General features: G+C 34.5%; 2 long non-coding RNA genes across 3 annotated transcripts in view; one reads left to right on the forward strand and one right to left on the reverse strand.

The window, feature by feature from the left end:
• LOC118351930 (uncharacterized) overlaps nt 1-23422 on the reverse strand; it is a 34861-nt gene extending 11439 nt beyond the window's left edge. Inside the window, exons 1-2 of the long non-coding RNA XR_004808177.2 lie at nt 22794-23422; nt 22583-22718 (exon numbers count right to left, since the gene is read on the reverse strand). This is a non-coding gene — a long non-coding RNA (uncharacterized LOC118351930). The remainder of the gene's footprint in view (nt 1-22582; nt 22719-22793) is intronic.
• The window catches only part of LOC112678785 (uncharacterized), a 35921-nt gene continuing 23139 nt past the window's right edge, over nt 15192-27973 (forward strand). For both annotated transcript variants that reach the window (XR_003147852.3, XR_007404811.1), the window contains exons 1-2: nt 15192-15333; nt 16835-16917. This is a non-coding gene — a long non-coding RNA (uncharacterized LOC112678785). The remainder of the gene's footprint in view (nt 15334-16834; nt 16918-27973) is intronic.

The raw sequence follows: 27973 nt of genomic DNA on the forward strand, positions 1-27973 counted from the left end.
CCTGATACAGTTTCTATCTTCTTGAATTTGTTGAAATTTGGTTTGTGGCCAAACATGATAGATGCTGGAAATGTTCTGTGTGTGCTTAAAAGAATGTGTATTCTTCTGTTGTTGGATGCAATGTTCTGTATATGTCTATTAGGTCGATTTGGTGTATATTGTTATAAAATCTGCTTTTGCTATATTGATTTTCTGTCTAGATAATCTATCCACTGTTGATAGTGGAGTATTAAAGCTCCATTTATTATTATACTGCTGTATATTTTCCTTTTAGTTCTGTTAGATTTGCTTTATATATTTAGGTGCTCTGATATTAGGTGCATAAATATTTACAATTGTTTAGCTTCTTTTTTTAAAAATATTTTTAAAATTTATTTATTCATGAGAGACACACACACACACAGAGAGAGAGAGAGAGAGAGAGAGAGGAAGAGACACAGGCAGCAGGAGAAGCAGACTCCATGCAGGGAGCCTGATGCAGGACTTGAGGATCAAGCCCTGGGCCAAAGGTGGCACTAAACCGCCAAGCCACCCAGACTGCCCTGTTTTAGCTTCTTGATAATTTGATCCCCCTATCATTATATAATGACCTTTTGTGTCTCTTCTGAACATTTTAATTTTATTTTATTTTTAAAGAGTTTATTTATTTATTTGAGCGAGAAAGAGAAGGTGTGTGAAAGAGAGACCACAAGTATGGGAAAGGGCAGTGGGAGAGGGGGAATTGCTTTCTATCCCAGATATTTTGTTTCTTGCTTCCTCTCATGCTCTCCTCCTTTGTGACTTGATGATTTTGTGGCCATGTGCTTTGATTCCTTTATCATAATCTCTTCTGTATCAGCTATAGGATTTTCCTTTCTGGTTACCTTGAGACTTACATAAAATGTTTTCATAACATTCTATTTTAAGCTCAAAACAATGTACAGAACTTAATACTTTTACTTTTCCTTCCTCACAGTTTAGGTTACTGATGTTACAATTTATATCCATTTCATATTTTGTACCCAATAACAAATTATGATAGTTATAGTTATTTTTAAATAATTTGCTTTTTAGGGATCCCTGGGTGGCACAGCGGTTTGGCGCCTGCCTTTGGCCCAGGGCGCGATCCTGGAGACCCGAGATCGAGTCCCACGTCGGGCTCCCGGTGCATGGAGCCTGCTTCTCCCTCTGCCTGTGTCTCTGCCTCTCTCTCTCTCACTGTGTGCCTATCATAAATAAATAAAAAAAATAAATAAATAATAATTTGCTTTTTAACTTTTAAACTAGAATTTTGTTGATACACCACCATTATAATATTACAGAATCTGACTTTAACTCTATATTTACCTTTACCTATAAGTTTTATACATTCATATGTTTTTACAATGTTCATTAGCATTCTCTCATTTCAACTTGAAGTTCTGTCTTTAGCATTTCTTGTAAAGACATGTCTAGTTATAAAGAATTCCCTCACTTTTTGTTTGCCTGGGAAAGCCTTTGTTTTTCCTTAATTTATTTTTTTTTAAGATTTTATTTATTTATTCATGAGACACAGAGAGAGAGAGGCAGAGACATAGGCAGAGGGAGAAGCAGGCCCTCCGAAGGGAGCCCAATGTGGAACTCGATCCCAGGACCCTGGGATCATGTCCCAAGCCAGAGGCAGATGCTCAGCCACTACGCCACCCAGGCATCCCTCTTTCATTTCTTATGAACTGTTTGGCAGTATAGCATTCTTGGATGACAGTTTTTTTTCTTTCAGTATATTGAATATATCATTCCACTCTTTCCTGGCCTATAAAGCTTCTGCTAAGAAACCCACTTATAGTCTTATGGGGGCTCTCTTGTATGTGATGAGTTGCTTTTCTCTTGCTAGTTTCAAAATTCTGTCTTTGTCCTTTACTTTTGACAATTATGATATTTCTCATTGCAACCCTTTTCCAATTCAACTTACTTGGATTCTATTGGACCTCAAGAATCTGGAGGTTCATTTCTCTTCCCAAATTTTTGGAGATGCCCAACCATTACTGCTTTCTATCCTTTTATCCTTTTCTGTTTCTTCCAGGAATCTTATAATGAGAATACTGTTACTTTCAGTCCTGTCCATGTGGTCTTTCTTCATCCTATTTCATTTTTTTTTTCCCCAATAGCTTCTTTGACTGAAGAATTTAAAATAATTTGTTTTCTATATCATTGATTCTTTCTTCTGTTTGGTTGAGTTGATGTAGAAGCTCTTTATTAAATTCTTCAGATTAGCCATATCTTTAGTTCTAGGATTTCTGTTTTCTTTTTCTTTTGATGGTTTCTGTGTCTTTTTGGAACTTATTTTCATCATTCATTATTTTTCTTACTTCTTTTAGTTGTCTGTCTGTGTTCTAGGTTGCTGACATTATTTAAAAGGATTATTCTTAAGTATTGGTCAGACAATTCATAGATTCCCATTTCTTCAGGGTCAGTTATCAGAGTTTAATAGTATCCATTGCTGGTGTGAAGTTTATCTGATCCTTTGTAATCATGGTATCCTTGTAGTTAGTATCTGTGCATTTGAATAAGTTGTTCAGACGTTACAGGTTCTCCTTTTCAAGGGAGGACCTTCACCAGTCAGTTCAACTTGGACTCCAGGATGGATCAGCGGGTAGTGTCCCTGGATAGGCAGGCTTGCTATTACATCTCTAGTTGGGTAAGGTCACTGCCTGTGCTCTGAGGTCAAGGAGGGTGCTGCTGATTGGGCTCTATAGTTGGGTGAACCACTGCTAGCTATGTTCCACAGTCTAATGGAGCCACTGTGTGGTCTGTCTGCTAGGCCAAGCCTGCTGGGTGTGTTATGTCATCAAATGGGGCCACTAGCTTATCTCTACAATCACGTCTGGTCAGGTGTGATCATAGGCTGTGTTTCCTAGTGAGGTAATACTACTGGTTGAAAATCTGCAATTGGGCAGGCTATGGGCTATGGTCTTTCATTGTTTCTGGTCAGTCAGGCCTCTAGTTTTGCTCTTAACTGGTTGGTGCTGCTGGCTGAACTCCATGTTTAAGAAGGACATAGGCTGTGCTTCATGGTCAGATAGTTTCTTTGATTCTATTCTGTAGTCAGGCAGGGCTCCAGGCTGTGTTTTGAAGTTGAGCAGGGCTGCAGGCTAGGCTTCACAGAGGTCATTGGCTATGTTTCAGTGTTGGGCATTGGACCTTGTGGCTGGTTGCAGTCAGGCTCTTTCATCAAGTAGAGCTTTCACCTGTACCCTACAGTAGGGTATTGCTGGAAATTGCTGTGTGATTAGGCTGGGTGACTGTCCAGACTTCACTGTTGGGTAAAGCTCCAGAATATGCTCCATATTTGGGCAGGATCATGGCTGGGCTTCCTGCTTGGGTAAGGCTACAGGCTGTGTTCAGCAATCAGGCAGCAATTAGGGTGGGCTCTTCTGCTTGCTGAAATTTTAGACTGGATTCTGTGGCTAGACAGTGCTGTAGACTGGGCTCCAAGGCTCAGGGTTAATGGTTGTAGACTGTTGTTAATGCTGTAGACTGGGCTCCTTGGTACACACAGATGACAGGCATCTGTGGCCAGACTTCCCAGTGGGCTGAGACTGGAAGCTATGCTTTGAAACTGAGTAAGGCTGCTAATTTTGCTCCCCTGCCTTGGTGAGAATATAGAATAGTCTCCATGGCCAGTATGGCCCTTTAGCTGAGAACTCAAATCAGGTAGAACTATCAATCAAGTTCCCTAGCCAGACCTAGCTCAGTTCTACAGATGGATAGAGCCAATGGCTGAGATTTCTGTTTGGGTGCTGCTGCAAGCAAGATTTTGGGTCTACAAGATCTAAGCACTAATAACTGTTCTCTACCCCTTTCAATTTCTGTCAGATCCCCAATGTTAGAGTTCCACAATTTCTCTGTGTGATCCCTGTGAGGTAAGATCTGTGTGGGCCTCTTAAAAAATGTTTTGCGATACTGCAAATGCAAATGCCCACCTTCAGTCTCTTTTTCCCTTTGGAAAAACAGTAGGCCCAAGAGGGCGTTCTTGGTGCTGCACTACACCAATCTGGTGGGGGTGGGGCATGATGCAGTCAAAGCAAAGCTGTTCCTCTTAACTCCTTTAATGGGGTTCTTCCCAGTCTTTGTGTTTTGGGAGACTGCTTCACCTTTATACCCAGGTTCTGGGATTTTCACAACGGTGTCTTGCCTATGGAAAGTTGTTAGTTGGCCTTCTTGTCAGGGGAACAGAAATTAGGGACAACCTCTGTCAACATCTTAATGTTACTCTTCTACTGGCTCTTTTTTAAGTTTGAGGCCATAGAGCTACTTCAGGAGTGTAGTCAGAATAGAAATCCTAAATTTAGGCCAACAGAGCTTTTTCAAGATGCTACTCTGATATTTAAAGATTATTGGATTTTCCTGGGCAGAAATCATATCTCATTAACCTGCTTACCATTCTCTCTCAATATCAAAATTTTCCTCAAAGGTCAGTTTCAGTTATTTATTTTTTTGAACCTCAAATCCTAGCTTATATCTATTATTTGTCAAGATCACAGTGATCCTGTGCATTTCACAACTTTTGCTGAAATGTAACCTTAGGGACTGACAGTGAAGAAACAAATTAGAATTTTCCTGCTGATCAAACCCCCAGGGTAAAATGAATTGCTTCAGAGCGTTCTGTGGAAAGAGAAGGCAAAGGGGACAATTTATGTGTATCAGTTTAACCTCTCTGGGCTGTTGACATTGGAACTGCCTAATGGCAAACTGTTAAGACCTATTAAGTTCTCATTAGCGATGCCCCTGGATTAGTGCCATGTGGTACAGGACATCATTTAATAGTAAATATTAAAACATATTTATGAAAAGAAGAGAAAGGCACATCTGCATTATTTAAAAGAAAATAGAAGAGTAGAACTTAATTGGTATCAAAACCAGGTCAGAGACTAATTATGATTTCAGTTCCATGTAACTTTACCTTCTCATTTCTTGACTTAGTAATTGTTTCGGGCAGTGCTATGGCTAGAAGAATAAAGTGCTTTCAGAAATGTGAGCAGCTCAGAATCATTATTAACCTCAGGCTGTCTACACAATTAATAATTCAATGTAATTTTATCTATACTAGTTTTCAGAATGCTTTGTTATGAGATAAGGTATTATTAATCCATCTGCCAGGGAGCAATCTCTAAAAAAGAATACAACTCATATATCAATTAATTTATTGTTAGTTTGGAAGTCTGTATGTGGACTGCAGTGTGGCATGCCAATTATTAATGATTTAAATCTGAGTGAATCCTTAAATATCATTGAAATATTAAGGTACAATAAAGCAAACGTAGCAACACATATTGTCATGCTGATAGCACTGAAAAGATCTATATAAAACGTGTGCAAAAGCTGAGTGTATTTCAAGGCATCAGAAGAAAAACTTAGTCACACCTTATGAAAAACATCATATTCATTTGTGAGCTTTATGTACATATATTTTAAATTTCTTATAATAAACACATAATTACGTGGTCAAAACAGTATATATTGTATGAAGACATTAAGTGGCCATTTTATTTAAGTTCAGTTCTCTTAAATTTGATTAGCTCTCCTTAAGTACTTACCTGGAGACCACTTGTTAGACTGTTTTAAACAAATTAGATTTATTATTATTATACATTGAATGTTTGTTTTTTGTGTCTAAGATTGTTTATTGTCTAAAATTGTCTGATCTATGAAAAAAAATTAACATAAAACTTTGAAGATCAAAAAAACTTTAGCAATGCAGAATTTAAAACTAGGGACAATGTAAACACCCAGAATTAAAATTTAGATAAAAACAGTATTTTACTGAAAGAAATTGTTAACCTTTTTATATTCTGCTTTTGTCTTACTGTGTGACCATATGCACATCAGTGTGCCTGTCTATTTTGACTTCCTTATCTGTAATGTGCAGTTAATACATTCTACTTAGTTTATTAGTTTGTAGTGAGAGTGTAAAAGTGAAGTATAGTGTTATATTTGTAAAGCACCCAGTTTGGGTGTTAATGGCAGATGAAAATCTCATTAACATTCTGAGAGCCGGGATCTCTGGGTGGCGCAGCGGTTTGGCGCCTGCCTTTGGCCCAGGGCGTGATCCTGGAGACCCAGGATCGAATCCCACGTCGGGCTCCTGGTGCATGGAGCCTGCTTCTCCCTCTGCCTGTGTCTCTGTCTCTCTCTCTCTCTCTCTCTCTGTGACTATCGTAAATAAATAAAAAAAATTAAAAAAAAAATTCTGAGAGCCGTTTAATCTCTCTCTTTTTCTTCGTTTGCAAAGTGTTCTGAGTATTACAGATAAACTGTCAAGCACCAGGCACACAGTAGGTATTTAGCCAGTGGATCTATTTTCTAATCTTATTTACTACACAAGACTCTGTAGGAAGACTGATAACCTATTGTAAATTTCTCAAAGTGCAGTTTTCCGCTAACACTGAGGAAAGGACAATGTTGTGCAAATAACAATATATGCACATAACAATATATGCACAAATAACAATATGAAACCATGATTTTGGTATGTACATTCAATCAAACTATTATGACAAATTATACTTCATGATGATAGATGATTTTGTCTAAACACTTAGCTCTTTAGCAGTCTCCATTTTATTTATTTATTTTTTTAAATTTTTTTATATTTATTTAAGATTTTATTTATTTGACAGAGAGAGAACACAAGCAGGGGAAGCAGATGGCAGAGGGAGAGGCAGACTTCCTGCTGTGCAGGGAGCCTGACATGGTGTGTGTTGGGGGGTTGATCCCAGGACCCTGGGATCATGACCTGAGCTGAAGGCAGATGCTTAACCCACATAGCTACCCAGGAGCCCCTCAGAGTGTCTATTTTAATTGTGAATTTTATCCTACAGGTATCTATTGGGTACTGAAAATTCACAATACTTTTTTTTTTCCACAGAAAGTTTTAGGGTTCCCAAGTAAAAGCCAATTTCCTGCCATATTCAACAGAAACATAAGTAGCAGTTTTGAATCTCTATTACCTAGAAGACATAGTTTGATAGCAATAATTCCAAATTGCTCCTTTGAATGTCTTTGAATCTCAAGTATTAAACTCCCAACCCAGCCTGGTTTGGGAGCTGAGTCAAGAGGTGAATGGAGCTTAACTGGATTGAGAATAATGGTAACTTCAGCAGCATGGAAATTAAAAGGGAGAGTCAATGAAGGGAAAGTCTCTAGCAGCAGGGAGGCAGGGTAAAAAGTAAAAACTTATGCCTATAGTTCATTGAAGGTTGAAGATTGACAATGTCTTCCCTTATGATTTACTACGTACATATGCCAGATGTGGTGGGATGTAATGTATGACACTCTTGACATGTGTATCTATGTTATAAGTCATAGAATCTCACATTTGGAGGAGACATTAGTGATTATTTACTATAACCCGTGTGCAATTTCAAATCTCATAAGCTCAATTTATAAGTTATCCTTGGATTAAATGAGAACTTCAGTATCAGTATTTATTTTGATGTACCTGTTTTATATCCTCTCTTTTTCACTTTAATAAGAATATATGTGATTTAGACTTTGTGCCATTTAGTTCAATTTAAATTGACAGCTTATAGAGCAGGAGCCCTCTTGTTGACTACTGAACACTAGTAAAATGAATGATTGGCAACTTTGACTCTGCTCATTACTTAAAAAAGAAAAAGAAAAAAAAAGAAATTTGATGATAATAGTAATAATAAAGTGAAGGTTCTGTAGCAACATATTTCCAGTTAGTTGATACCCACTTAATACTTAGCTGCTTTTGGAAAAAACAACAAAAAGCCACTAGAATACACAATGCTATTTATAGTGACCAAATCTAGAAAAACCATAATATTTTTCTTAGAGGATCAGTGGGGATTTTTATCAAAAGCTGGAAGTGACAGCTGATAGATTTTATTTTATTATTTGCTATAAGAAAGGGATACATTTTGTCTCCTGAATGTGTGGCATATACTTTGTCAAAGGAAACAATAGTACCTTCCAAATGGATTTAAATCACATATATATAATAATTCCCATTATCTCAAAAAGCTGCTTTGTGTCTATTCATAGATTATAAAAAGAAACCCTTAATAATTTAAAATTATAAATTTTTAAATTGTTTATGATTGGATATAAGGACAAGAAGGTGGTATTTTCCACACCTTTCATTTTTTATACATTAGAAACCCGTAACAACCACCACAAATAGAGATTTGGTTTGGGCTTTATTTGTTTATTTTCTCTTGTGGTTTTGATCTATAAATTTTAGGTATTTTTAAAGACATGAATTACCAGAGATGGAAAATTCTTAGCTAAAAATATAGGATAATAAAGCAAATTCCTTTAGATGAGCTTAACTGCCATAAAAAAGATAAAGGTATTTTATGTTATGGCCTGAGGCATTATATCTAGACTTGTGAATATCCACATACTATGAAATTTTTATATCTTGGGAAATTATAAAATAAAAGCACCTAGTGGTGTAGAACCTGTATAAAGTATATTTTGGAGAGTAGAAAAAGAGAAAAAGAGGACAATTTGGAGGCACCAAAATGTTAATTTACATTTGATTTAGTTGTAAACACTTCCAAGTTGTGATGCTAAAATTATAAGATCTTAATCTTATAAGCATAGACATGTCTTGATTATCACTAAAATATTATTCATGCCCCAAAGTAGTCTGCAGTTTCTACACTCTTTAACTTCTGTGCACCTCTCCATAATCTGGAACTAAACTTTGGTTGGCTAATCAAAAACTGAATACTCAGCCTTCTGTTAGTTTTCACTGTAGTGAGGAAATAAGGTTTTACTACTCAACCATGACCTCTCTAGGTTTGGTTAGGCTTTTCTGAGCTCTCTAAAGACAAGGGAAGAATAGTCTTTTTTGTACCTGTTATTTCCCAGCTACCTTCAATGACATAAATATATTATTTTAAGGAAATTTGCCAATACATTGTAGCATACAATGCACTCCTACTCAGATTTTCAGGAGAGATATTAGCATGTGATGGCAAGGAAAGTGATGATAAATTATCTAAGAGAGTTAAGAAAAATTGTGTGTGCATTTAATAGGAAATTTTAAAAATAGACACTTGACAACAAAATTGACTTAAATTTTAAGCAAGAGAAAAATATATTAGATATGTTTCTTGGAGCTATAGACTATCACTGTGATAAGGTCATAATTACATTTAATTAGTTTTACATGGTTATTTTGTTTCTTTTAATCTTGGGCATGCCAGAGAGTGCAGATAACTTTGACGGATAAAAGGTAAAGACTTTTCAAATATGCCAGGCTTTACTGTTTGTTGCAAATGGAGCTATTGACAGCTTCACTTGAAATTTTCTGGCAAATTTGGTAGGCCATCTTTACCAATAATATGAATAACCCCAGGGTAAAAAAAAAATGTAGTTGTTGATTTTAAATGACATAATAAATTGTCAACTGATAGAGTGGAAAATTTAATTCATGGCCCAGGAAAGAAATCTATAAAATATACAAGTTATATTTTTGCTTTTGTTTGATTGCTTTTTTCCATGCGACCAGTCATCTCTTTTTCTTTCTTTCTTTCTTTCTTTCTTTCTTTCTTTCTTTCTTTCTTTCTTTCTGAGAGAGATAATCAGAGCATGAGCGGGGTGAGGGGCAGAGGGAGAAGTGGACTCTCCGCTGAGCAGGGCGCCGAACATGAATCTTGATCCTAGAATTCTAGGATCATGACCTGAGCCAAAAGTGGACACTCAACTGACTGAGCCACCCAGGCATCCCAGGACTAGTCATCTTCTAAAATGTTCTCTCCATATTTTCCAAAGATTTTACTATTTAATAGATGTGAATTTGTATGTGTGGGTATGTGGATGTATGGGGAGAGATAGACAGATAGACAGGTAGACAGACAACAGATAATGTAACCACAAGAGAAATAAAATGTGTTATCTAATAGTCTTGGGTTATTGATTTCAACAATAAAGATCACTGGTGTTTGAGTTTGTCCTGCATGATCACTCATGAGGTGAAAAGTCTGAACATTTGTTTATGGATTAGCAAGAAGTTTTTATTTTATTTTAGTTTTATTCATTCTAACCACAAGTCGATCACATACAACTTCACTAATTGACATAATTGGCAACTCTTCAGACTAGTTTCGAACATTAAGATTCATTGTGACATCTTTCCTTTTGGGACAACTTAACACTAAAGTAACCCATCTACCTGATGGAGCATATAGTCTCAATCAAATCAGTACTGGAAAATTTTCAAAGTAAGAAAGATTCATTTGTGGAAACAATAGGTATTTTTTTCTTATAAAACAATTTAAAATACTGAAAGCATATATAGTTATATATGTACAACATAAAATATTACATTTTTGTTGTCTGTTGTTGATTAATAATGTGAATCACTGGGCAGCCCAGGTGGCTCAGCGGTTTGGCGCCACCTTCGGCCCAGGGCGTGATCCTGTAGACCCAAGATCAAGTCCTGCATCTGGCTCCCTGCATGGAGCCTGCTTCTCCCTCTGCCTGTGTCTCTGCCTCTCTCTCTTTCTCTGTCTCTAATAAATAATAAATAAAATCTTAAAAAATAATAATACTGTGAATCATCCTAAAACATTAGTAGCTTAAACACAATATTTTTCTGTAACAATTCTGTGGCTTGGCAAGGCTCAAATAGGTGGTTCTATCTTTCATGTGATTATTGTCAGAAAGCTGTTGGGCTGGAGATGTCTGGAGACCCAGCTGGACCAGATATCCAAGATGGCTTGCTCACATGGATGACAGTTGATGCTACTTGTCATCAGAGAGCAGAGTGGCTGTCTACAGTACCTTGTGCATAGTCTCCTGAGATGTTTTAGGCTCCTTACAGCAAGGCAGTTGAGTTCCAAGAATGAGTAATTTGAGAGGCAGGAAACGGCTGCCAATATTGTAAGGCCCACAGACAGAAACTGTGTCAACATTTCCACCATGGTATGTCAAAGTGGACACAAAACCTGCTCACCTTCCCAGGAAGAAAATATTAACCTCACTTTTCCATGGTAGGAGTAAAAGGAATTTGTGGCTGATTTTATTTCCCCATAATATTTGTTTTATAAATAATTTCAGTAATGTACTACATAGTCTTGCTTTTTGTGAAAACGAGGAAAGTACTATCTTTCCCAGTTCCATTCTGTTCCCTTGATAAATCATTTTATTTTGGTAACTAGATTTGCATAACTTGAATAAAATTTTCATAAATGAAATAATTTTCTATGAGAAAGACTTGGGAAATACATAAATAATATGTAAATAATAAATAGCTAATTATCAATCTGCGTCTAGTGATCAATCTATGATCTAAGTTAAACAATTAAAGATTTCAGAATAATTGAGCCAAACATCCATATAAATGTATTGCACTATGACTCTGGTAGATAGGTACAAATTAACAATTTATAAAGAACTTTCAACTTTTAAATGCTTAGTGACTTTTAAATTATTTTGTCTCATTGACTTTATGACAGTTTACTATGGTTTTTTCAAAGTGAGGAAGATTTCAGTTATTCTTTTAATATCTGAAAATTATCAAAAAAATTATCATACCAAATGCCTACGGATTGGTAGATTCTGAAGAATAATTTGGGAGTGGGCTATGAGTAAAATCAAAAGCTACAAACGTTTCAGAATAGAGTACTTCTGAAAATTGGTACATTTTTCCTTCTCATTTGACATTTATTATGGTCTTCACTGCATTTCTCTTTGAACAGTGTCTTTTTTAATTATTAATTTTTTTTAAAGTTGGCTCTGTGCCCAACATGGGGCTCAAAATTCATAATCTTGAGATCACAGTTACCAACTCTACCAACTCTGCCAGCAGGAAGCCCCTGAACACTGTCTTTTTATTCCTTTAATTATTTGTTTCACTGATACAGTAATCATAATATATCATTATAAATGTTGCATAGTGAATATGGTGATAGAGTATTTTAACAAAAAATATTGAAAAAGGGAAATTAGTGTTATTTTACCTTTCTCCACCTTTATGATACAAATAGGAATTTACATATTTGTGGTGACTTACCTTTTATAAATGTATGTAGCTGTAACTGTATTTAAAATGAATACAGTATAATAAAAGGTGATGATAATTAAATGTAATATAAGAAATTTTCTTATTAGACATTTTGTCTACCAAAAAAAATTAATGAAATAGTATGTCAAATACCTGCAATGAGCCATACTTCCTTTCTTGTTAAATAACCCTAAATGAAGCAAATCAGATTTTTTTTCAATTGATTCCACATTATAGAATGACATAGTACCTGAGCTAACTTTGAGTTCCCTTTGGTCAATTGCCCTGAAATGATAATCTTCAAAGTTTGTAGGTGAAATGTAATGATAGTTTTTGTAAGTCTCCACTAAAAGAACAAACAACAGAAGAATGTGTAAGAAGAATATGTACAAGGGATCCCTGGGTGGCGCAGCGGTTTGGCGCCTGCCTTTGGCCTAGGGCGTGATCCTGGAGACCCAGGATCGAATCCCACGTCGGGCTCCTGGTGCATGGAGCCTGCTTCTCCCTCTGCCTGTGTCTCTGCCTCTCTCTCTCTCTCTCTCTCTCTCTCTGTGACTACCATAAATAAATAAAATTAAAAAAAAAAAAAAAAAGAAGAATATGTACAATTCTAGGCTGCCATGTTATTCATAGTGTTAATACTTTTCTACCTTATTATTCTAGAATATCAATGATGGTCTCATCTCAAATTTATATTTTCCTAGAAGTAGAATAGATTCTTAGACTTCCTTTAGAATAACCTGTTTTTGCAGGCATAATTAAATCCTTATTATTATAAAAAGTATGTCATAACCTCTTAAAAAGTTTTACAAATGAAACCTTTCAAACATCTATTTCGAGCCGTATCTTCCTAAACTATGACTTTAATTGCCTAATTTAGGTACACATTTCTTTGTTGTTAAGATATAATTTCATATCATTTGAGAAAAAGATTTTGCTTACCGTAGAAAGAAGAATCCTGAACAAAATTATTGCATAAGACATTACCATGAGTCATATCAAATTCATTGTTTAAAAAAGAGGTAAAATTTCAACAACTGTGAAAATTTAAAAATTTTATCCTACTTAGAAGCTAACAAATTAGCCTACCATAGTTTCATGAATGGTGATAGAAGACATGAGACTCTTGGGTCAGAGATGGACAGTTTATTGTTCACAGCAATAGAAGACACAGTGTTATCATTTTGCTCCATTTTACAAAACTCCAATTGTCATACAGAAACATTAAAGAGAGTCAACTGATACATGTGCATATGGTAGATGCATTATAGGAGAGGAACCCTGAATTTAGGGGACCTGAAGTATGCCTATTCTTTGCCCTTCAGGAGACATTATCTTTATTCCATCAAACAGTAAGCATATATTGCTTTTGCTCCAGAGGGGCATGATCTGTATGTTGGAAGGCTTTAAGCAAGCCTGTCCTTTCATACTTTTTACTATACAAACATCCTTAAAAAGACAATGTGGATCAATGGGTCATCAGTGCCTCACTTTGCTAAATGAGCAAAAATATAAGAAACCCATGGAGAATTGTTTCTCAACAGTAAAATGTACAATATAAATTTCCTAAAACAAAAATAAGATAGAAATAAAGACTAGCAGTGTAACACATTGACTGTTCATTCATAATGCCTCAATTGAATGTCTAATTGGGTAGCAACTTTTCAAGTTTCTTATTTATACAAAATATTGAAATAGTAAGTTTTAGGAAAATATCAGTCATTTGACTTTTTCCACAAAATCTGAAAGTGAACAAATGGTACCTCGTTTTTGCAAATTTATGCTAGGCATTATGGCAGTACCAAAAAATTATATGCTCTGAAATAATGTATGATTTCTTTGGAGAGACATAATGTCCATATATAAAGCAAGCTAGAGAACAACTTATTGTACTGTATATTGAAATACTAGATTGTGGATATAGAATTAATATCCTATTGATTTAATTTATAAACCATTTTAGCATATATTGCCTCATTTTGTATCCATGCCTCATTTGTATTATGATATTTTATTGATTTTTGCAATTTAAAATTTTTATCATCTCTGAAATAACCATGGATCTTATATTTGGTGGCATCTTACAAATAAAACAGCAGTATTTTCTGAGTGGTACAGACAATAATGGTACATTTTTCATCATTTGAAATGCATAATTTCCATTTGGAGAAGAAAGTGAAGCTCAAAAATATTAAGTTATTTTCCCAGGATGTCACAGCCAGTAGATGTAGAAGACATAATTTCTATCTAGGTCTTTTTATTCTATCACTGTTTAATCTAAGAAGAAGTGCTTTCTGCCTCTTGGCTTAACACCTCATGCTATTTCATTATTGATAGCACTGAGAGTTTCAAAAGAATACTATTTGCTCAGATTAGCTTAATATCAAACAGATCTTTTGTTTTAGTCCCACTGAGAATATCTTCAAAGAGTTTAAAGGTTAAATACAATAAGGCTGATGCGAAAATGAAGGAAAATACTATATGTTTGCCTGCGACCATCTGAGCTGTGTTTTTCTTCCTCTTTAGTATATAGATCTTTTACTGTATTAGTAACATAAAAACTTTGTCATAAGTATTTAAGATGTTTTCATTTTTTAGTTTTTGTTGGTTTTATGCTCTGTCTTTTGCTAAACTAGAATAATCTATATTTCAAGCCTTCAATATAAATTTATAAACTTTCACATAGTTTGTTTATGCACTCTTTCATATGTGTGGTTTTTATTTTCATTATTGACATTGATATTTTTACTTTTATTATTATTATTATTATTATTATTATTTGTTTATTTTAACAAATCAGTCTTTTCTGTTTCTTTTGTAATTGTTTGAAGATTTGTGAGTCTGGATAAGGTAAGATGGATCACAAAGTGGTCCAGTTTTAAGGACTGATGAAGTTACCGGATTCACCCAAGGCAACTTCTACTAAATTTATAAATTAGCATTGCAATACTCCAAATGTTTGCATATGAAACAAATGAGTGTCAGGATCCTCAGTGGGTACCACAACCTGGTCCCTCCCTTCTTCCTCTGGCAGATACTCCCTAAAGTTTGGTCTAAACTATGGATGCAGATTGAGGAATAGTTTGAAAGAAGTTCCTGACCGTACTTTTTAGTAGGAATTGGGGCACAGTGGTAACCCACGTTGCTTGAACCTAAAGTACAGATTCCAAGTTTTTGCTGTCGTAGAGTTCTATATTCTAGTTACAGAATGCTTACAAATTCACTGTTTTCATATTTTATTTCAGATTTCATCTCCACAGGCTCTGTTATGGTCTCCCACAGTAGGATGCTAGGGGGAGGTTAATTATAGTTCTGTGCTTAAGAGAATGTCTGTAAGTATAAACAAGCCAAAGATATGTGGCCTATTTTGGGGTTTCCTGGGGCCTGATGACTCATAGAAGTACAGGCCATGCTATTTGTCTTTTTGATCTCCTAGGTAACTCATATTTTTATGGTCTTTTCTTAATAGTTAGGAAGTAATAGAAATTCTCCTTATCTTCATACCTTGAGAAATAGGACTTTTTAATTTCATTTTTTTCTCTCCTTTTTAGTTTCTTCTTTCATTTTTCTTTTCTTTTTTTGATGGGAGCAGTACCAGAGAACCTGTATCATGTCATCTCCTAATCAGTACTCTCAAAACTAAACACCATATTGACTTTTCTTACCTTCAGTGTCTTGCAAAATTATCTGGAAAGAGAGAGGTCACACCTTCTTATTCTCAAAGGGATCTGTATCCCTCAAAAGTTAACTAACATTTTTCTGGAAGTGTAATCATTATGATACTATAGTGAGTTGTTGAAAGAAAAGAGTGTAAAAGTGTATTATCTTAGAACCACTTAGTTTTAACTTCAAATATAATACCAGGTACTGCATACTATAAAAATGTAGCAAACAGGAAGTAGAGGATCTAGAAAAATAAAATGTATTGATCATCTACTGTGTGTCAGGCATTACATTTGAATTATTTCTAGTTTAGTGATTACTGTGATGCATTTCAGATTCCCAAGACAGTGTTTAGAAACATTGTGAAAGAGAGATAGCAATTATGGGCATCTGGATTGCCCTAGGCATGACTCAAACATTTTTATCTATCCTCTCCTTTTAAATGAGAGTGGTATCTAACACTGACTGCCTAGATAAGAATATTGCCAAGAACAGTAATGAAATTACAAAGTCTTAATTGCTGTATATTTTTATGATTGAAATTTATTATTACTTGAAATTTCTTTTGTCTTTTTTTGCAACTTGCTGAGAATTTGTTTTTAGAGGATGGTCTTATTACCTTATAATAATCTAGTAATTTCCTCCAAGATTCTTCAACCTGGGTTTTTCAACTTAGGTTCATAGGCTTTGAGGGGAACTAGAAAAGGTTAGACATCAGGATCTTTCATTACTTCTTACTCTTATTTATAGTTTAAATAAGTATGGGTCTGTAAACATTCTACTCCATTTTTCCTGCTTCCTTTTTATATTTTACTATAAATACAAATGACTATAATCATTGAGTATATATTATTTTTTTGTCTGGCTTAATATTGTGAGATTCTTCTGTATTGTCATTAAAAAATTTATACATTCAGGTGAGGGCTTAATAGTATCTCATGATATTGATGGCCATTTCTCTGAATATTTTCCATCTGGATAATCTTCATAACAGTTTATTGCAAATTATGCTGTTGTTAAATATAAGAGAGGAAAAAATAACCATGATAATGAAGAAAAAAGGGAAAAAAGAGAAAAAAAGAAAAAAGACAATTTGGTGATTTACAATAGAAAATATATTTTTCATACACGGTCCTCAGTCATCTTGAGTTGACTGACTCTCCTCCATAGGTTCTATACCCTGGGACCTAAGCTGATGAAGAAGCCTCATTACGAGCATTGCTTGTCTCATGCCAAATGGAAAGGAGAACATGGTAGGTACACCCCATGGCTGAAAGCTTTTACTCAGAAGTGACACATGTCACTAGTATTTTTACTCAGAAGTGACACATTTTCACTAGTATTTCATTAGCCATAGGAATTTTCATGGTGAAAATTTTTCATCATTGATCCATTTTTCTCCTTGATCAGTTTTCCTTCCAACTTGTTAGTGCTTTTACTTTGGTTTTGTTGGTCTTCCTTTATTTTTTTCTATTTTATTAGTTCCCCATTTTATCTTTGCTATTTATTTATAATAATCCTTAATTTAGTGTGTCTTTCATATATTGACCTCTGATGTATACTTGGCTTGTTGATTACCAACATTCTCATTTTTAATATATACATTTGATGGTATACATAATGATATATATTTCCCTCTGATTTAAGTTGTACCTCACAAGTTTTAACATGTGCTATTTTCATTGTCATTCAAAGTACTTTTAAAAAAAATTAAATCATGACTTTTTAATTCAATCAATAAGTTAAAATTTCTAAACACCTTGAGATTTACTCATTCATTTGTAGCTTAATTGTGGTTATGGAAATACTTTGTATGATTTCCATCTCTTCACCTTAATTGTCAGGAATAGGGAAGTTATGTAATAAGTGTTCTCTATGCAGAAAAAGGTATATTGTAGTTATTAATAGGGAAATGGCCTACATGCACATTCTTATAAGATCAATTTATTAATCTCTTTTGTTCAGTATATTATATCAAGTGGTGTGGAAAGCTCAAGACAACTTTCCTGGGGCTAATCTACGTATTTTTTCCCTCCTCGAGATTAATGACAGATGTGGAGAGCTTGAAATCTGCCATGGTGGGAGAACTAACGCCACAAAAATTAGTAAATCCTCCAAACCAGGGCTTTTATTCTTGAGAGCCAGTAATTACACATTTACCAGGACCAGTGGCTATATTCTTATGTGTTTGTATGTGCATTCATACTACCAGCCATTGAGAATAAGTATGTTAACGTTTCCCGCAAATATCATGTATAGATATATTCCTGGTAGGGTTGTCAATGGTTATATATTTTGAAGCTACATCATTCTAAATTTAAAATGGTTACTTCTGATTGCTGAATTGAACCTTTTATTACAATGAGCTGTCCTTCTTTATCTCTAGTGATAGTTTTGCTTTATCATCTTTGAAATTAACAGCAACACCAGTTACTTTTATGAGATTTTCCATGGAATATATCTTTCTATTCTTTGCTTCCATCCTGAAAAGTTATGTTTAAATATGCCTCTCCTAAATAGAATATAATTGAGGTTTTATTTTTTATTCAATTGACAATCTTGTCTAATAAATGAAGCACTTAGTTGATTTACATTTAATATTGTTATTCACATATTTCAGTTTAAATCTCCCAATTTATTAAGTGATTTGTCTTTGCTTCATCTGTACTATGTCTTGGTTCTGTTGGAAGTGATTGTGTGAATGTTATTATTTTATTTTTTCTTTTCTTCCAATTTAGAAATATTCTTTAAAATTCACTTTCAAGTGAATTTATATTTATATTCAGAAAAACAAAAATGGAAAGAATATTGTGTCTACTTAAATTAATATAGACAGAGAGAGGGGGTGTATTATAATATTAGGGAATATTTAACTTTTAAGCTAATGAAAAGAAAAATAAAACAAAATGCACATAGTCATTCCTGAAAGGTACAAGGACAGTGAGAAAAAAAAAAGCATAGAATGAAGCAAAGGGAAATCACTTAATAAAATGGTACATTTAAGTAACAATATCAAAAGTAAGTAAACTAAATGTTCCATTTATAAGGCCAGATTATTAAACCGGATGAAAATTTTCAATTATATTCTGTTTGTAATAGGTTTTATAGTTTTTTTTTTAAGTCTATTGCTAATAACTCCAGTATCTGTAGTGCTCATAGTTCTGCTTCTATTTTTTGTTGTTTCTCTGGGTTTTGTTAATTTATCTACTCAATTTTTGGATTATTTTTATAGTGTGTTAGATATTGAATTTGCAATATTGTTTATAGAAATATTTGTATGGCTGGCATGTTATTCCTCCAAGAAGGATTTACAGTTGTTTCTGCCAGTCAGCCATAGAAAGTAGCCATCCAGAATCACAGCAATCAGTTTCATGTATTGAGTTAATTGGAAGCTGAATTTAAGTCCTAGTGGTAGTCTGTCATTTCTTACTCAGATTCATGCCTGAATTTCAGCCCTTTGTTAGTTCAGCCAAAGCAAGGACTTTCATCAAGGATCTTCTAAAGAGTCCTTTGATTACATCTCTGTACCCCTGAGTGCCCTAGGCCACTAAATTCTCTCTCAGCATCTCTGCTTCTCAGTTGTCTCTCTCTTCAACGGAAGGTTCCGATTTCTTGTCTTACTTCTCTTAAACATTTGAGAACTTAAAAATATTTTTCCAGCAGGATACTTATTCCAGTTTTAGTCAATCATTACTGAAAAGTAAGCCGTTGATATCATGGGAATTTATTTTGATAAATTTGACAAAAAGCTATTATCTTTTAGTGCCTTACTTTTTTAGCAAGCTGTTCCAGTCTTTATCGTTAGGAAATTCATTTTCCTTTTAAGTTGAAATATGGAAAGGAATCATCTCCATTGTACACACAACACAATTAAGACATAGGATATGAGGCATGAATATGTTAGTTTATTATATATCTCATTAACATGGATACAAAGTTGGGGATTTGAGTACTTAACTTCTTTCTACATAAGTAGCATTAGCAGTGATAGAGGATCCTGGCTACAGCTGAACTAGGAGAAATGGCCATATTAAGATTTCTCCTTTTTCTTTTACATACCAAATGGCTGACCTTAAGAATAACACACCTTCCCTAGGCTTATGTCTTATTTAGATGAAAAGTGATTGTTAGGGATCCCTGGGTGGCGCAGCGGTTTGGCGCCTGCCTTTGGCCCAGGGCGTGATCCTGGAGACCCGGGATCGAATCCCACATCGGCCTCCCGGTGCATGGAGCCTGCTTCTCCCTCTGCCTGTGTCTCTGTCTTTCTCTCTCTCTCTCTGTGTGTGACTATCATAAATAAATAAAAATTTATAAAAAAAAAATAACCTAAATCCTTTCTAATGTTGTTCTATTGAAACTGAAATTCATTACAATATCTTTTTTTTCTTTTTTGCACATTAATGATATTTAATGATATGTTCTATAAGAAACAGTTGGATTTCTGGTTACATAAAAAATAATAACTTTCTATGTGGAACATAAAAATATAAAAGCATTCTCATGTCTATTTATCTGTGGCAACACATTTCATTTGGATATATCTGACAGAGAATGGTATTTTAATATAGTTGAGATTAAGATTTCTCTTGAAAGATTAAGAAAAAGCATTTCAAAATTTTATAACCTATCTATCGGATCCTATATGATGTTTATTACCCACCATAGGTCTTTCCTCACTTATTATAGTTTGCATCCCCAGAGCTGTACAATAGGTCACTGCTCATATTTATAGGCAGTTTCATCTGGATGAAATCAGGAAAGAATTCTTTTAATTAGATAAATTAAATGCAATCTGGGGAATTTACACTTCTGTATGTGCAGCAAATTTATCTCCTCCACTAGGTTTGGTAACATAAAATGAAAACCTGTAATAATGAGATTAACATGAATTATTATACATGATTATAGCTGTCAGAAGGGAATTGGATATATATAAACAGATGCATGCTCTAATCTTCCTTGAGGGTCATCATATTCTAGGATGTGATTGCAAAATACCGGCAGTGTGATTGGTGGCTGTGTTTCCCCTATCACATTAAACTTGTCAAAATTTTATAATAAAACTAATCTAGGAAAGACTAGGAGAATGAGAAGTCATCTCGTTACTTGTTTCTCTTAATCCCTAATCTGTCCTCCCTTTCCTCAAAGGGAATTTTGACAGGGCAGTCAAAGTGATATAAAAATTACAAACAGTAGTCCAACAGGAGGAAAAATGTAATAACGTAGTAGTAATGTAGTATGAATGAAGCAAGAGGTATTGCTACTTTTTGATCTAATTCCATAAAAGAAGGTAATGGCTACTTGCCTGTGCTGTGCGATTATAGAAATGTCAGTATAATTTTAAGGTTTTATATAGCCCATGGGTTTTTAACTTAAATTAGATCCAGCAAGAATAGAAAAGATTTAAAGACAAGCCAAGAGATAGTCATTTAGTGTGGTATTCAAAGAGGATTCTGCTATAACTGGAAGTAGTATGAGTAGTATGAAAAATATTTATATCTTTTCCAGTTTAGTGATTAACCAATAATTCACAAAAGGAACCTACTAACATCAGATATTTTCCAAATTTTATGGAGTTTCTTCTGAATAATCTGATAGATGGTGGCTTTTACTGTTCATGTTGCATTTTAGCTTCCAAAGGCAGTATATTAGAGATTTTTACGGGAGAGAGATAGCAATTAGGGACACCTGGAATGCTCCGGGCATGACCCAAACATTTTCTACTTGTCTTCTCTTCAATGAGAATAATGATATCTAACCCTGACTGCCTTGGTGAGAACTTTGCCAAGAACAGTAATAAAATTACACAGTATCTTTTTACAATTAAAATGTAATATCACCATGGAAATTTATGTACTATTTATGCAACATGTTGAGAATTTAGAAGATGGGCTTTTTGCCTTATAATAACCTAATCATTTCTTCCAGTGTAGAATTCCTTAATCAGGGGACAAGGATTTTGTGGGATTTATAAATGGGATGGACCTCAGGAACCAGAAGCACAATTTATGGATTTCATGGCTTCTTCACATTCTGAAAGGAATCTTCATTCCCCAAAAGCTAACACTCATTTGAGAATGAGATCCTTACATTACTACATCGCATTTTGAAAGAAAAGCACATGAGGAAGAGTCATATCCTAGGATGGTATATTTATAATTAGCACATAAAACACTTACTGTTATTAGGACATTTAAATGTAGATTATTAAAGCACAGCAAACAGGAAGGGAAAGTCCTAGATAAACTAAATGCATTGATGACGAGTATATATATTCCTTCAGGCATTATGTTGTGCCCATCATGCAGATTTCATTCTTGTAGAATAAGTTGTATACTTGTACATAGCTAAATATGATGACTATTTGGGATAAAAATGGTTTTTATGGGGTTTTTAAATGTCAACAATGTCAAATGGTTTTTAATGTCAACATTAATTATACTTTAATGGAAATCATTGGGTTTGGCAGAAGCTAATGATTGGTGGCTCTCCACCTTTGCTCCATATTAGTTAGAATCACCCTGGAAATTTTTTTAAAACTCCAGAGCAAAGTCCCATCCAGATTATTTGGATCAAAAACTCTAGGGGGAAGGGTTGTGCGCTGGTGTTTTAAAATATCTCCTTAGGTGACTCCATTGTTCAGAGGGTGTTGAGAACTAGTGCTCAACTACTGAAATGAATAATACCTAATTATATCATTTAAGCAGTAAGTACATTCAAGTACAATTTTACTTAATTTATCCTGACAAACTAACAATTCGTTCATTCATTATTCATTAAATATACATTTATAGAATGCCTGCTGACAAGTGAGCATTTTCTAAGATGTTGACAATTAGTGATAAATGTTTGGGTTTTATTCTCAAGGACATTACAGACATAAAAGGAAAATTATTATTCTATTTAGGTTTGACTTACCATTCACAGAAAGTTGCTCAAGTAGTTTTGAGAGAAAAGTGGTTTTAAAAAATTCTTTGTGGTTTTGATATCGTGAGGTTTTTCAAATAGACCAGACATTTTTTTTTTCGTAGTCTTCATTGTTCATTTCATCCCACTGTCAAAAATTTAGCACAGTCTTATTATACTTCCTACACTGGCAACTGAACTCAAACAGAGTAAAACACTTTACCTTTTATCTCTACATGCAAGACTCTAAAATCTTCTTTGAGCATTCAGTAGAGAGCAGCAGTCCTACTTTATTTCCTTATAAGCTAACTTTTAAATTTTTCTTACAGGTTAGAACTAACAAATGAGTTCAGCCATATTGCAAGTTCACAGATAAATATGTAAAATCAAGTATACTCTATGTACTTGTAAATGGTATGAACATGAGAGTAAGAAAACAATTGTATGTAAAATAGCGGGCTGGAGGAGGGAAGGGGTGAAATGAGCTTGGGTTTCTTTGTGAGGTGAGGACAATGTTCTAAAATGGATTGTGTGGCTGGTTGCAAAATTCTGGTAAGCTACTAGAAAACAATTGAATTGTATACTTAAGATAGTGAAATTTTCTGGTATGGGAGTTATATTTTAATAATTTCATTAAAAAGTTCCATTATAGGACTATCACATGTCATCTCTCCTCCCGACAGTACCACCTCTATAATCATTTTCCGCTTAACTCTGGCCTTCTATTTCTTAAAACAAAAAAGCCAAAAAACAAAAACAAAACCAAGAAAAAAACCACTCAAGAGGAGTGAAAGTGCACCCCTAATTTTCTAGCCTCAATGCAGCACTAATTTTCTAGCTTCCTCTGGGTTCTTTAGGGTTTCTTTTTCCCCCTGAGTTCTCTGTGTTGGCATTCTAGATTCTATCCATGGAACTCTACATAGGCCAAGTTCTTAGATAATCAGAACCAGTCTCATGGCATCGAATACTCTCCACATACTAATGAATTCCATGTGGATCTCTAGCTTAGTGTTTGTCTTAAACTCTGTAGCTGTCTGTCCTGGCTGCCAACTCAATATCTAAAACTTCATTTCCAGTGCTTAACTCATTATTATTCCATACACGTTCCAAACCTTTTTCTCCCTCCATGTTCTTCACTGTCTCAGCAAATGACAACTTGAGCCTTCTATGTGTTTAGACCCAAACCTGTGGAATCTTTCTTGATTTCTTTCTCTAGCTAAATCTCGAAGATGAGTTTTCATTTCCTGGGCTGCTACCATCCTAGTCTATACCACAATGATAACATTAAGTCTCATTCTGGTGCTCTGGGTGTCCAGTGGGGAAATACTAACATTCAAAATGTTTACTTAATCACCATGATTTTAGTGCAGTGCCTCTCTGTTCTTAGTATGACATACATTCTATATTTCAGAAGCTCTCTTGTGCAACCACTAAAAAGTACTCTTCTGGTCTTTTTGTTGGAGTAGCAGTCCTCCGTCAGAGTAGAGAGGGACAGGAGATTTAGGCCTGTTTCTTTTTTATATATTATTTCAACCAACATCTCTGTACTCAATCCAATCTGTTTAACCAGTTTCTTTCTTTCTTTTTAAGAATTTATTTATTTATTTGAGAGACAGTGAGCGAGAGAGAGCACAAGCAGGGGAAAGAGCAGAGGGAGAAGGCTGGATCCCAGGATCCTGACATCATGACCTGACCCAAAGGCAGATGCTTAACCAACTGAGCCACCCAGGCATCCCTCAATGACCTTCAGAAACACCTGGTATTATTCAGTAATGCACTGTTTGAGAGCTTTCCCCATGGTCAGCTGAATTTTCAGTTTTCTAGGTTTGCTCTTCCAGTTGCCACTTTTCAGGTTTTTGCCGTATCTAAAATTTTGTATCTATTATTTCCTCAGACCCTGTCTTTTGATGTTTTTCCCTTAAAATATTTTTTTTTCTGTCATTGGAATGCAGTCTCTGGAGAACCAGCAATAAGCAGTTTTTAAAACTTATGTTTGCTCATATACCCATTATCTTTTTAATTAATTCCAATTAAGTTTTCATCTTTACCACTTCACTTAAGCTATTCTTTTCATGGCCTCAAATATTTCAGTTTGCTAATCCAGTGCTCAACATCTCAACAACTTTTAACAAAATCGTTCACTCATCTAGTCTTGAAATATCATTAACACTTGGTTTTCAGAATACCATTTTCTCACTCATTTATGGTTTTTCTTCCACTTCAGGGGACACACCATCCATATTGGTTTTCTTAGCCGGCTTCTATTTTTCTTCTAGGCCTTGATGTATTGGTGAATTCCAAGGGTTCTGGTTTTAGATTTCTCTTTTCTATCTACATTTTCTTTAAATGAGTTCATTTATTTACCATGGACTTCAACTTTGTTTAAATGCATAACTCTAAGATTTATATACAATCCTGACCTCTTCCTTAAGGTACAAAGCTAATTGTACACATATCTTGTCTACAACTAAGTAGACAATACAAGACTTGCTTATATCTTGTTCATATTGCCACTCCATTCCCTTTCTTAATCTGATCCCATTCTCTTCCCTTATTACCTCATCTTCATTATTTCCACAGAGATATTCAGGTCAGTTGCCTTGGGCTGTAAGGCCTTAGGGCTTATTCCATTTTCTACTTCTTCTAAATGGAGAACTCAATCATCTCATCACTGCTCTTTATTTTAGCTCCTGTATCAGCACAATGGTTCCTTCCCCAGTATTTCTCTTCATTCTGAGTTTATCTTTTTTTGAACCTTTTGGATTTTGCTCGTCCCATACCTTCTCATGCTTGTTATCCATCTCAGGATAGTTTGTTCATTATCTTGCTTACTTAAGCTTTCCCTTAAAATTTCAGTCTCTTGTCAAAAGAAAGAATAAATGAATATATCATACAATGAGAGAAGAACATTAGTATTTAAGGAGATGGTGTTTGACACTGAGTCACCAAAACAGTCTGGTGTTAACATTAAGATAGCTGCTTAACCTTAGTTTCATTTTCCTCAAAATTGAACATGCAGACTATCAGAAAAAAACAATGGCTAGTGTTAGTTAATAAGGAGCAATCAGAAAGTTAGTAATACATCAGAAAGCATGCTGTAATAGGAGTGAGGAAAGAAGTCTTCAAAAGGAGGACATGTCCAACAAGTGTCAGGTCATTCTAAGATATTAAGTTAGATATGGAATGAAAAGGGCCTCCTAGATGATGCAAGGGACAAAAGGAGAACTGAATATATTGGTTTTCTTGGATTTTTTTCTTTATGAAGGAAAGTCAAAAGATGGTGGGATATTGGATGTGAGAGAGCAGGGCTTTGACTAAACTCATTTGATAGTGGAAGAGCACTCACCATTTGGGGAGAGAGAAATAGCTGCCCACTTTTCTTCAGTGGGATAAACCTTGGTTATTTGAGTTCAGTGATAAACAGTATAGAACTGTACAGTCTCTTTCTAATAAACTTTAGGTAGCCTCTCTTTCATGTGCCTCAAACTGGTTTTACCATGGCATAAATTCCTTTGTTATTTGCTTACAATTCAGTTCTATCTGCCTTGTATTTATTGGCTAAGCATCCCATATTTTGGCATTAGGTTGTCCTTTCCATTTAGTTTTCAGGGTTATGTATTTTGATCATTTTTCTATATATGTGTAGGCACTTCATTTAGAGGGCTACATAGTTGAGCTACATTAATGCAGAAGTCTGTCAAGACTTTCATAAGGTGTCTTGTAGTTTTTGTTCTTAAAGTTCTTCCTATTTCCAGTTGGATTATAAAAAATTATGTATGACACATGTATTATTTAATACATGTGATGTATAAAGTTTATTGCTTACAGAAATACTTATCTTCCCTATTTGTGGAGAGTTGAATAAAAGATATCCATCTGATAATATTTCATGTGCTTTGGCAAAGTATTTGATAAATACATTGGCTAATATGATGCAATCTATTGTACAGTAAAATACTGTAACAAGGAAAGAAGACATGTAAGAGGGCTTCAGGAGTGATCTTCTTCTGATCTTAAATAAAACATTGTCCATCTAGCTACAACATATTAATCTAGAAAAGAATTTCGGTCTATTTAGATATGCTGTAAACCAAATAACTCTTTGGAGCTCTTTCTTTTAATTGTGTTGAACAAGCTATTCACTTCCTCTCAGTTAGGAAATCAAGCATGTATCAGAATTGTAGAGCGATGTATATGTTTCTAAGATAACTTCTAGCAAAATACCTATAATTCTACCTAGGGACTCTACCAGAAAACTCTCAGAACTAATAAATCAGTTCAGGGAAGTTGCAGGATGCAATCAACATAGAAAAATCAGTTATGTTTCTATACACAATGAACTATCTAAAAGAAAAATAAATAAAACAGTACTATTCACAATAGCATCAAAATCAATAAAAGACTTAATAAGTTCAACCAAGGAGGTAAAATATTTATATTAAGAAAAGTAAGACATTGATGAGAGAAATTGAAGAGAAAACAATTAAAATAAAAGGTACTTCATGTTCAGGGATTGGAAGAATGACTATTTCTAACATTCCTCTGCCACCCAAAGTCATCTATAGATTTAACACAATCCCTATCAGAATTTTAATGGTAAGATTTACAGAGTAGAAACAACAATTATGAAATTTTATAACCACAAGGACTCCAAGATTGCTAAAGCAATCCTGAGAAGGAAGAACAAAGCTGGAGGCATGACACTTCCTACTTCAAAATATATTACAGAGTAATAATAATCAAAACAGCATGGGACTGGCATTGAAACAAACACATAGATAAGTAGAACAGAATCAAGAAATTAGAAAGAAATCCTCATATATTTGGTCAACTAACATTTGACAGGGGAGCCAAGAATACTCAGTGAGAACAGGATAGTTTCTTCAATAAAGGGTGATGAGATAATTGGATATTCACACACACAAGAATGAAACTGAACCACTTCTTATACCACTCACAAAAATTACCTTGAAATGTATTAAAGATATAAATGTAAAACCTGAAACTGTAAACTCCTAGAAAAAAAAACATAGGGAAAACTTCCTTAATAATCTTAGCAACAGTATTCTTTAAATGATACCAAAGCACAAACAGAATAGAAAATAAACAAGTGGGACTACATCAAACTAAAAGCCTTCCAGATAACAAAGGATATTATCAACAGGTTGGAAAGACAGCCAAAGGAATGGAAAAAGTATTGGCAAACCATCAATATGACAGGGAGTTAATATCCAAAATACATAAAGAACTCATAAAGCTCGATAACAAAAAAACAAATAATCCAATTAAAAATGGACAGAGGAACTGAACATAAATTTTTCAAAAGAAAACATACAAATGCTCAACAGGTACCTAAAAAGACACTCAACATCACTAACCATCTGAGAAAAATACATCCAAACC

This window comes from Canis lupus, chromosome 22, assembly GCF_003254725.2.
Source record: "Canis lupus dingo isolate Sandy chromosome 22, ASM325472v2, whole genome shotgun sequence".
NCBI classification, from domain to species: Eukaryota; Metazoa; Chordata; class Mammalia; order Carnivora; family Canidae; genus Canis; species Canis lupus.